This window comes from Corvus kubaryi, unplaced genomic scaffold (genome assembly GCF_017639235.1).
Source record: "Corvus kubaryi isolate FWS band 111438036 unplaced genomic scaffold, C.kubaryi_AGA036_p1.0 split3-73, whole genome shotgun sequence".
Lineage (NCBI taxonomy): Eukaryota > Metazoa > Chordata > Aves > Passeriformes > Corvidae > Corvus > Corvus kubaryi.
In genome coordinates, this window is record NW_024582091.1 from 974,101 (window position 1) to 986,385 (window position 12,285).

The 12,285-nt window shown below is 37.7% G+C and overlaps 1 protein-coding gene across 17 annotated transcripts in view; it reads left to right on the forward strand.

Moving 5' to 3' along the window:
• The window catches only part of DLGAP2 (DLG associated protein 2), a 458,740-nt gene that overhangs the window by 264,396 nt on the left and 182,059 nt on the right, over positions 1–12,285 (forward strand). For 3 of the 17 annotated variants that reach the window (XM_042016323.1, XM_042016321.1, XM_042016324.1), the window contains exon 3: positions 4,688–4,739. The exons of the other annotated variants lie outside the window; for them this stretch is intronic. The gene's annotated coding sequence lies outside the window, so the exon portion shown is untranslated. The remainder of the gene's footprint in view (positions 1–4,687; positions 4,740–12,285) is intronic. 17 annotated transcript variants of the gene reach the window in all.

Below are 12,285 nucleotides of genomic sequence, written 5' to 3' on the forward strand. Positions count from 1 at the left end.
GTTTACTATTAGGTTACTGTCAGGATTGGAGCCCAGTTCAGATATGTACTGATTTGTGAACTGTCTTGCAATTATAAATACTAATATTGCTGTAGGGACCATATCTAGTGGCAATTCCCTGGTTCATTGTTCTGATTTTTCTAGACATGGTATTACTTTGTACACCTGTACCAAATCCCTAGTGAGTTTATGAACTGCGCAGCTGCTCTTGTGTGCTGTTAACAAGTCTCTTACGGAGCTGTCTGTAGTGTGGAAGATTGCCACATTTTGATCAGTTCATTTATCTCGCTTCAGTGTTGGGGTCTAATTGGTTATCTCGTTGTTAGCTGTATGCAGCCCTTATCTCAAATGACAACATTGCTCTTAATTTAGTTTTTTTATTTTTTTAAAATTAAGAGTCCATCCTTATTATTCCAAAGAATAACCTTTATTTGGGGTACCATTTCATCGGTGAGTTTTTCTGCTCTGGGATTAGGTTTCTTACTCATCATGTAAATGGGTGCGCATGCACAGTCTGTTCTTCTGGACATTTCTGGAAATGGGTTGGGGGTTTTGAGGGTCTTTGTGATCTCAATCCCCCACTATTGGATTGACTCTCAGTAGACTGTTCATGACCACTCTTTGACCCCATTCCTTTGCTTGCACTGTTCTTTAGGTTGTGCAGTCACCATGGACCAGAACAGGGAAGTTGGGCCTACCTCTTTACAGCCCCTCTTCCCAACCACATTCTGTTCTAACTTGCCCACTTGAGTGGCCATTGGTGTTTGAGGCCTAGCAGTACATGAACTCCTTACTTTCCAGAGTTTTACAGTGACTAGTAACATTATTTTAAGTAAATATGATTCTTCATCATCATTGCTCAGTCCGTGTTTTGGCGTAGGTGATGTCCCAATCACAGCATGTGCCCTGTGTCCTGTGTACCTGCCAGCTGCAGTTAAAATTTTTTTGCTTTTATTTAAACAATTTTGATCTTCCCTGGTGATTAGTTGTGCAGCAAATGCATGGCATTATGTTACTTTGGCATAGCCCAGGGTATCTCATAATTCATGATTAGAGCAGAGTTCCAGGGCACTGTGCTGAGTAAGCAGTACAACTCTTCTGTGCAGTTTCCCGACATGAACTTTGTTACTACCCTATATATGTATCCAGAACTCTTAACTGTTATATTTAAGATCTTGCAGAAGGAGACAAGGTATCAAGAGAACTGGAAAAAAGCAATCACACTGCTTGACTGTAAACAGAACAAAGAGAACAATCTGGCAATTGTTGACAGTTAACATCAATCCTCAGAAAAATTCTAGAGCAAAAAGTCAAATAAAGTAGAGGAGCAAAGCACTAGCTGTCATACATCTTTCATTTGATGCAGTACACTCTCCAGGATACTTTTATTAACAACCTAGATGATGGAATAGAGTATGTTTATTGTATCTTGCGATGATCCAAAACTGGGAGAGAGCTCATATGCCGGACGATGGGATCGGAATTCAAAATGATAATGACAAAGCGGCAGTGCATGTGAAAACATAAAGCAAGAATTATTTACTGCAGTGATACAAAATGCAGACAGCTGCTTTGGTAGCAGTTTTTCAGAAAATCTGAGCATGAGCCCACTGTGCTGTAAAAAAAAACAAGCACAAAGCTAAAGTACAGCCAGAAAGATGCATAAAGTAATCAGAAATGTGGCTTCTGGTATGCTAGAAAACTACTGTTTGGGGCATTGTACTTCAAGAGCTGTGTGGTCTAGTGGAGTTAGTCTGGAATAAATTAATGAGATGAATTACAGTTCTGTAAAGTTTGACCTGTTTCATTATTGAAAAACACTTTAAAATGGCAAAGTCACTGAAGAACTGTCATAACTCTCTTTGTAAGTGATGGAACCTCCACCACTGGAGGTTTTTAAGAACTGGTCAAACAGCTCTTGGAAACAATGTAGCTATCATTTATCTTACCTGGACTAGATGACTTCCCATGGTTCCTTCAAGCCCCATTTTTTTATTATCCTGTGATTATTAAAGCAGAAGTTCAAAGTTTTGATCACAACCAAATTATACCCCAAATAACTGGTTAATATTTCTTAATTTCTTAATAATAGATCCCTCTGGGTGGATTAGACTGAAATGACAGTGAATGATCCATGTTTATACGTGTACATATGTATATGTTGAGAACTTTTATTTCAGCTGGACAATTTTGACAAGCTTGGTCTAGTTATCCAGATGGAGTTGTCAGTGTTGCTGATGTTGAGGTATCTGTGATAGCCAGTGGGGGAAAAATTGGAATTCTTTCTTTAGCAAGTCACTCTCATAGATTCCTCTTATCAATGGCCATTATTTATGTTTATGCTGTAAACGAACATGCTCCCATCTGACCTTATTACTTACTTTAAAGATAGGTTCTACCATTTTTCCTATATTAACAAATGTTTGAGGAATAAAGAAAAAACTAATTTAAGAGCAGCAGAATCAGGATCTCGGAATAATTTAACAGAATTTGACAGTATCTCACATCAACAGGAGTTGAATACATTCTTCAGTATACTAATGGGTTTGGACCCTTAAAAATAGGACACTGTCTTATTTTTCCCCTTACTATTAAACACATGCCTTCCATGCAGCTCAGTCGTGGTCTTTGCATTTTCTTCCTCTAAACTAAAAAAAAATGTTTAAGCAGAATGTAGGCATTTTCTGTTGGATGTTTTGTATTCAGTTTGAACTGCTTGGTGTCACCTTAACAATAAAACTGGGATAGCGTAACAGGTGCTTATTGTCTTTTTCTTCCTCATTGTCTTTCAGATGTTATGTTTTGGCATATGTTAGTGGCTGTCAAGGGGATATTATTGATCTACTGAGACATCTGCTCCACTCACATTAATTTGACTGTTCTTTCATGAAAGATGAGTGCCTTATGACTTCTCATTCCTAGCACAGTAATACTGACCATGTCTTTGCAGCTGGAAATTAACATTATTTAAGATGTACCTCTAAACTATACAGTTATTGTTTCCTTCTAATTGAATGTCATTCTTTTTGTCGGAATTATCATGTCATGAACTATCTAAGGAATAAAAATCCAAGTATTTAAATAGTTACTTTTATTTTTAAAATGCATACTAACTCATTATTTTTGATGTAGCAATAAAAAGGTAAATCTCTTTCATAGAATCATAGCAAGGTTTATGCCATGGGCAGGACACCTTCTACTAGACCAGTTGCTTGGGTTCCCATCCAGCCTGGCCTTTAACACTTCCAGGGATGGAGCATCCACAATTTTCTGGGCACTCACCACCCTTACAGCAAAGAATTAATTCCTAACATGTATCTAAATCTATCCTCTGATTTTTTAAGCTGTTTCTCCTTGTCGTATCACTACATGCGCTTGTGAAAAGTCCCTCTCCATCCTTTTTGAAAGACCCCTTCAGATACTGGAAGGTTCTCTAAGGTCTCTCTGAAGCCTTCTCTTGTCCAGGATGAACAATCCCAGCTGTCTCAGCCTTTCACAGGAGAAGTGCTCCATCGCTCTGAGCATCTTCCTGGCCCTTCTCCAGACTCACTCTAGGAGGTCCATGTTCTTCTTCTGGGGGTCCCTGGAGCTGGACGCAGCACTCCAGGTGGGGTATCATGAGAGTAAAATAGAGGTGAAAATCAGTGCTCTCACGCTGCTGGCCACACTGCTTTGGGTGCAGCCCAGGACACAACTGGCTTTCTGGGCTGCCAGCTCACCCTTCTGGCTCATGTCAAGTTTCTGGTCAACCAACACCCCCAAGACTTTCTCCTCAGGGTTGCTGTCAATGCAGCCTCCACCCAACCTGTATTTTGCTTGGAATTGCCCCAAGCTTTAGAATATCTTAGGGAATAGCCATAAGCCAGAAAATAATCAATTGACCTTTTTAAAAGAGGAAATTAATTAGTGGGTCCAGGCAATGCTATACTTTCAGTGATATTTATGAAAGAAAATTATGATTATTTTATTAAATTGAAAAAGAAAAGGAGTGAAATTCAACATGCTAAATACAAAAACAGAAAACTGGCAGGCACCAGCTAAACCAGCATCCAGAAATGTACCTTCTTCCCCTAATTTAACCCATGACTCAAATGCAAACCGCTTTCATACTATCCAACTTGAAAAGCGTACTTTTATCTTGAATTAATTTACTTGAAAATAGTACAGGTTTAAAAACTCTTGAGGACACAGCAGTCTTTTAGTCCAAGTAACCTAACTTTCTTCTTGCTTGAGCTACCAGCTACTGTGGTTTGTTTAACTAAGGTGTTATTTTGTAAAAGTGTTTTCATTTGTCTACATATACATTTTATTGCAAAAAGTGAATGAAGTTCTGCTTTGAATATCAGTTTTGTATTTCCCTGTAGTTCTCCTTATTCATACTAGCTTTTATCTTTGAAGTCGTGAGCAGATTAGTGAATAAACTGGTTTGCTATCTGTGCTGTCATCTATGCGGGACTCAAAAAGAGGAAACAAAACTTGATGGAATTTTCTGCTCACTCCTCTTATCTCAGCAACCTTATGAGATGGCTTATGACTACCTTGATATCTTGATATTTTGTCTGTTGTGGAGAAACGCATTTCTCCTAGAAACATGTAGTATTCTCTGGTGATTATTATCAACAGTTGGCTACTATACTGACCCATATGTAGGACCTAAAACATATCAAGTAACTGTGGTGTCTTACAGATTCACAGGAACAACTGAGTGTGAAGCAGGAATGAAGAGGAAGAGAATAAAGGTATAAGTGGATGAACAAAAGAGAGAGAGAGAAGTTAGCAATGGTAACATTTGGATGATATTTTGATGATAGTGAAAGACCTGAATTTTGGAGGCAGAAAAGCAGTGGCTAAACAGACATATATGAGTGAGTGACCATTGTAACAGTTTGTGTACAATGCTGTAATCAACTTCCACATCGTTGTGACCGTTAGGAAATTCCTATGCATATTGCACATACCATGGTTTTTACAAGGTCTGTACCTTGGAATTCCAGTGAGCCAATTTTTATCTCTAATTTTAATCCTTAAGAGAAACTAAGACAGACCTTGTAAAGAAATAGCACTGAATTCTGGAACAGAAAACATGTTTTCTATCTCAAGGCAGACATATCCTTTCTCTAGGAAAGTTTAGGTTTCCGTAGACTTAGACAATATTGAAAGCTAAAATTTCAGATGCTGATTAGTACAATCCAGTATATAGTGTATAATCTAATGTTACACCCTTGTGTTACACCTCAGGTGATACCATTCTGAAAAAAATACTTTGAATGCTCTGGAATATAATATATAAATTCCCTTTTTTAATATAGCCATAGTTATATAGGTAGTTAAAAACATATTTCTACTCCTAGCAGAAGTTCTAGGAGCCCAAGAGAAGGAACATCACATTTCTGTTACACTAAACAATTTGACTGAGGTATTTTCTTTGCTATCACTGAAAGTTCAAATTATATTAGTATAACTATCAGTGCACTGCATAGAATCTGGTCTTGTTTCCACTGAACTCAATGGCAAAATCCCCATTAATTTAAAAGGCAGCAAGAATGATCTCCAAATGTTCCTCATATTAAACTGTTCACAAGCTGTGCCTTCTTCGTGTTAATCGGCAATGAATTTTGTTTGTCAGTACAGCTGATAATTTTGCATTAAAATAGTAATAGAGAGATGTGATGACAGCCTGCCATTTTTTGTTCTTAAGTCAAACACTTGATGTGACGGACTATGTGATTTCTTCATTTAATGAACCGCCAGCTGAAGATGCAAATGCTGTAACTGACACAAATCAGAAAAGTTGACAAAAAATCTTTAATGTAATTTAAGAAATGTTTTTAGTGAAAAGAAAATTTGTTCACTTGTCTTCTTTGGAGACAAATAGCTTTTAGAATTTTGTATGTTTAAATTTACTCCTAGACCTTTGAGAAAAGGAAATAGAAGAAAGAGAAACAATGCATTCAGTTGTTGATATTTTGGCTACTACATGTGCTATATAAATAAATAAGTACAAAAATTCAAATTAGTAGAATGGGAGCAGGCTTCCTATAATATAGATTAATCAAAAAATCACAGGCAGCATTCTACTTTTCTCCCTAATTTTAATGTATACAAAAGATCTTTTTACTTCTACAGTGTATGAATTCCATTAGTCCTAATTACTGGCTTCTCATATGCATGACTGTAACCCAAGGAGCCCTTTATATACTTGGGCAGGGAAAAGAGCAAATCTTCCTTATCTTCCTTTTCATTCATGGTGAACACTGCCTAAGGCTGTTTCCTCCTCTTTTGACCTCGTTACTAACCTTGTTGCTTTTGAGGAAACTTAGCAAGCTGTATTCATTTCCATTAACCAACTGTTCAGAAGGAAAGGTGCAAGCAAAATATAATATTAACATGACATGACAGAAAAATTGTTAAAATGGCTCTAGTGGCAACTAATACTTGTTTTTCAGATGGTCAGCAATTAAATCATTGTACTTTTATTTTACTTTTTTTCACCATAAAACTCTGGTTGCTTGGTATATTACTATCTACGTAATGTTCTTCATTACTGACTGTAATGTCATCACTTAGAGTAAAACTTTTCCTGTTCCTGCAGAAAGTGGTCTAAGAACCTGTGTTACCTATAAAAAAATACCTTGAAAGCAGCCATTTAGTTAAAAAGAATCCTTGGAAGCATCCTTCTATGTGCCATTTACCACTATAGCCAATGCAGAGTTTTAGACACCATGGAATTTAATGCATCAGGAAGACAAAAAATCACTGTGTTTTTGCAAAAGAGAGGTTCACTGGTATAGAATCATAGAATCATTTAGGTTGGAAAAGAACTTTAAGGTCATCAAGGTCAACCATTAATCCAGCATTGCCAAGTCCACCACTAAACCATATCTCTAAATGCCACATCAACACCTTTCCATGAGGAAAGTTTTCCTAATATGCAATTTAAACCTCTCCTGGCACAAGATGACACCGTCTCCTCTCACCATCTCACTTGTTACTTGGGAGATGAGACTGATCCCTACCTCGCTTCAATCTCCTTTAGGGTACTTGTAGAGACATGAGTTCACCCTCAGCCTCCTTTTCTCCAGCCCCAGCTCCTCAGCTGCACCTAATCAGACTTGTACTCCAGACCCTTCACCAGCTCTCTTGCCCTTTTCTGGACACCCTCCAGAACCTCAATGTCTTCTTTGTAGTGAGGGGCCCAAAACTGGACACAGCACTCGAGGTGTGGCCTCACCAGTGCTGAGTACAGGGAGGTGATCATTGTCTGTCCTGTTGGCCATGCTTGCTGCTACAGGCCAGGGTGTCCGTGGCCTTCTTGGCCACCTGGACACATGCCGTCTCATGTTCAGCTGCTGTCAACCCAGCACCCCCAGGTCCTTTTCCACTGGGCTGCATTCCAGTCACTCTGTCCCCAGCCTGTAGCACTGAAGGGGGTTGTTGTGACCCAAGTGCACTATCTAGCACTTGGTCTTGTAGAACCTCACACAGTTTGCCTCAGCCCATCAATTCAGCTATTCCAGATCCCTCAGTAGGGTCTTTCTACCTTCCAGCAGTCTCTCTCACCCAACTTGATATATCTGTGGACTTTGGGAGGGTGCATTCGATCCCCTCATCCAGACTGTTGATCAAGATACCAAACAGAACTGTTCTCAGTGCTAAGTCCCAGGAAACACCACTCATGACTGGCTGCCAGCTGGATATGACTCCATTCATCACCATTCTCTGGGCCCAGCCATTCAGCCAGTTTTTACTCATTGAACAGTGCACTGTCCAAGCCATAAGCAGCCAGTTTCTCCCAGAGAATGCTGTGGGAAATGGTGCCAAAGGCTTTACTGAAGCCCAGGTAGGCAACATCCACAGCCTTTCCCTCATCAAATAAGTGGGTCCCTCTGTCATAAAAGAGTATCAGGTTGGTCAAGCAACACCTGCCTTTCATAAACCTGCCTTTCTTTTTGATGAGTGTCATATTTGCTAACTTTCAGATCTCTCCTCCCCAGGTAACTAGGACTGCTGGTAAATGATGGGAAATATCTCAGTGAACTCCTCCACAAGCTCTTCCACCAGCTCCCTCAGTACCTTTGGGTCAATCCCAAGGTGCATTGGTGTAGATGCACCTCACCTGGGCTGTTGATCCTGACACCTTTTATGGGGACAGAAGCTCTAATTCCTACACGACCATTCTCAGGCACTTCCATGGTTACTAACATGTTAACAAGCCTTGTGTCTTTGTTCCTGCATGGATCTCCAGCTCCCACCTCTCCTGAAGTGGCAGACTAAATGACTTTGCTAGCTCACTGTCCCTCAAACACCGGCGTGCTGTCCCCAGACTTTTCTCTAGTGATTCTGGTTTTATTCCTTTGCCCCTTCTAATCTACTTTAAAGCTCTTTCAGTGAGCCCTGACAATTCCTGTGCAAAAATCCTTCTCCTCCTTTGAGACAGGTATACCCTCTCTGTTGACATTAGGCTCGTTGTGTAAACACATGATAAAAAACCTCTAAAATCTGCTGGCAATAGCAGGCTCAGAGCCAGGTATTGATCTGCTGACTCTTCCTGTTTCTTCCTTTATCATTCCCTGCAACTGGAAGGATAGAGGAGACATTGCTTGTGCTCCTGATCCCTTAACAAGTCATCCCAAGGCCCTAAGGTCTCTCAAATGCCCTCAGACTTCTTATTGCAACTTCATTGCTGCCCACCTGAAAAATCAATATTGGATAATAATCTGAGGCCCGTATCAGGGTAGAAAGCTTTCTCTTCACATCTTTAACCTGGTATCACTCTGGAGCAGATCACTAAATCCTCACAGCTTTGTCTAAGGCCCTCAAGTCTTGGAAAAGAGGCCTACATAAAAAACATGGAACAAGAGTCTGTTCTGCACCAGTGACCTGGACAAGGCCTGGGGGAACTCAAATATGAATGCAGAGGGTCATTCCTTTACTTGCCATAACAGATGTTTCTCAGAGTGATAAATGGCTATTGATGCCTGATATAGTATCTCAGAGGAATTATACAGTATTGCTTTAAAAAGGGGCAATATAACAGAATTTGTTTATGTGTGATCAGGTTAATCACTTGTGTTTTTCTGTGCAGTACTGGTGAAACATGCTTACTGAAAGCAAAAAACCTATGTTCATAACACTTTGAAGGTAAATGTTACGAAGATCACTTAGCAAGGTCATTTGTCCCTGTCATATCTCATAACTGTAGTTCGGAATTTTTTTTTAATTTAGGTATTTTTGTGATAGCTTTTAATTATTATAAAAATATAAGAAGACCACATTTGGAATACAAAAATTATGCATGTGGACTTTTGGAGGAACATTTATAGCTCAACTGTGGCTTATAGTGATGTACTTTTAAAGAGATGTGTAGTACCACTTTTCAACATGACATTCTTCATTTTTCAGACACCCGTCCTTTTAGAAAAGAGATTTCAGTACAAGTTTTTACTTGTTAGTAGAAATTTTTGCTAGTTCTTGAAATTTTCTCTATGTAAATTAGGATTAAAAACTTACGAAGGAAGACTTTTAAAACTTAGATCCTTGAAAGTCTTCCTAAGTCCTCTTCAGTTTTTTAGCTGTGGTTTTTTTTTCTTCCATATATCTCAGCCTCAGCTAGATGGTCCAGAAAACTGCATTTGCTTGTGTAACAAAAAAATTACCCTGAAACAGTATGTTTTGATAGAAAGTGGAATGACAGCCTCTTGTTTGCTCTTTGTTATAGATAGATTTATTGTCTTGACCCGTTTCTGTTTTAAAGGATGAGGGAGAAATCTGCTCATTAAATTTACTTTTCATTTTCTGCTTACATTTTCCTTAAGAGTGTTTTCAGAAAAGCCAGAAACATTGAAAGCTATTTGACTATATAGATAAGCACCAAAGAATATTGCTGATATACTATAACAAATGCTGCTATGTTGTACACATTGAATTTACAACACCTCTAGCCTGAAAACATACAGAAGTATTCTCATGACATTAAGCTTCTAAGTGCCTAAATTGGACAGCTTGTTTAACTGGCTTGGATACCATCAAGAAATAGACATGGTGTTCCCAAAGCTAGGAATAGGGGTTTAATTTAGGTACCCTTTCTTTCTGTTGACCAGTTTAGGGAGTGTGAATACCTAAAGACAAACATTGTGAATAATCCACAAAGGCCCAGTTGCAAACTTAGCATTTGACAAAACCAAGTAAATTAGCTGTGTTACTTGCAGAGTGAAATAATATCCTTCTATGCTTCTATCCATTGATAGGACCTTCACAAAGCTTTAAAAAAATTGCTCTGGCTCAGGTATTGTCCTAATCCTAAACTGCAGTTACTAACATCTCCATAGCTTTTCACTGAGGATGTAGGTGTCACTCGGGTATGATTTAATAATTGTGATGCAGATATAATGATTTGGAGTGCTAGGAAGGCTATTTATAAATAGTCTCCACAAGTAGCATGCTAACATGATTGCTCAATCAGGAAGCGACCCACAGTAGGTATAGTTCTATTGTAAAAATACATTTTTGTATTTTTCTCTTTCTCTGACACAAACAAGAAAATATATACCAGAGCTAACATTAATTGTTGATGAAGAGAAAGTACCAAAATCAGCCTCCAAACATCAATGGATGCTTTTCCCTAAATTCCTTATGTTACTTATATATAACCAGACTGTCATCAATCTTAAGAAAGGTTATTGGACCATGAACAGGGCATTATCTTTGATTATAACATAAAAACATTCTGATTTTCTACATTTAAAATTGGTAATAGACATCAGTCATCCTTGGATAGCTAGAATCAATAATTACAGGCAGAAGTATATCAGGCTTTATTGTTTACTTAAACATGCGGCCATGTTACTGTAGTCATTATAATAACAATGTACTATATTGACTGAATTTTTAATATTTATATTACATTGAGAGAACTCTATCTTCTAGATACGATGTATAAGATACCATATAGACTTAAAAAACCACAATGTTCTCACATTTTTTATATTCTTACTCCAAGTGTTGTTCAACTAAAAAGTTCTTTTTAGGTGAAAGGGAGTCATTTTTGGAGGATATGGCAAAGTAACATTAGACACAGCTCTGCCTTCCTTTCCTCTGATACAGTATTTACTGGATTAGCCATATCCAGAGTTTTAAATGATACCTTTGTCGTTAGTATGTTTTCAGTGTCCATCTTTTGAAAGGTCTGTTATGTGAGATATTACTGACTCTCTGTACTTTCTACTTCTTTGACAGATAAAGCATTCATAAATATTGGGTGTTTTAACTTAAATTTTTTTTCAGTTCAACAAAAACTGGTGGCATATATTGGCAGGACAGGACTTGTGAAATTAGTCAAGCAAAATATTAATTCTTGATAAAAACCAGTATGCTGTTTTTTACCTTTCAGTGTTCATTTGTCTAGCCAATTGTGACTAGCTGTTATATTCTGGAAGTTTCCTTCTTTACAGTATTATTGCATGGTTTTATTTTCATAATTTCCTAATCCTCAGAAGAACACTACCTCTTGGGTTTTAGTTTGGTTTTTTTGTGTTTTGAAAGCTGTGTGAGATATTATTTAAGATATTTAGTTTGACTGACTATGATTAGGAGACTTACTGTCTTCTCTAACAAAGAAAAATGGTTCTCATCAGCTGCAAATAAGCTCACTAGATATAAATGACTAAGATTTTGTTGTCTACCCATTTCATGGGCCATTTTGTTGAACAATGGCTTATAACTCACCAGTGGCTTGATATAAAACACATTGGACTTCAGAGACTTTGATGGGGACAGGAAAATATTTTACCACAATTAAAAAAGTTACGATGTGATGAAATTCTTAAGAAAACCTCTAAGAACAATACAGCCCATTGGTTAATAAATACACTGTGCCAAAGCTAAAATATCTTAGTTTTGTTTTCTACTCTAGTTTTTTTCACAAGAGCTGAAATTTTTAGAATCACGTAGTTCATTGTATTGGTAAATAAATACAGTGCCAAAGCTAAAATACCTAGGGTTTTGTTTTCCATCTATTTTTTTTTAGGAGGCAGGATTTTGTTTTTGGCAATAATACAGTCCTCAATTAATAAAATATTGCAAAATATTTAATTAATAGTTATTATTGCTCCTCAATGTTTAGCCTCACAGAAAGATTAAATTCCCACAAATACATATTCATATCAGACTAAAATATTAATACTCTAGTACCAGGGAAGAGAGTGAACTAAAACAAGCAAGCTACCTAGAATATGTTCAGGTTTTGTCTTTTATCTATTAAAAATTCCAGAAATCCAAATTGTTACC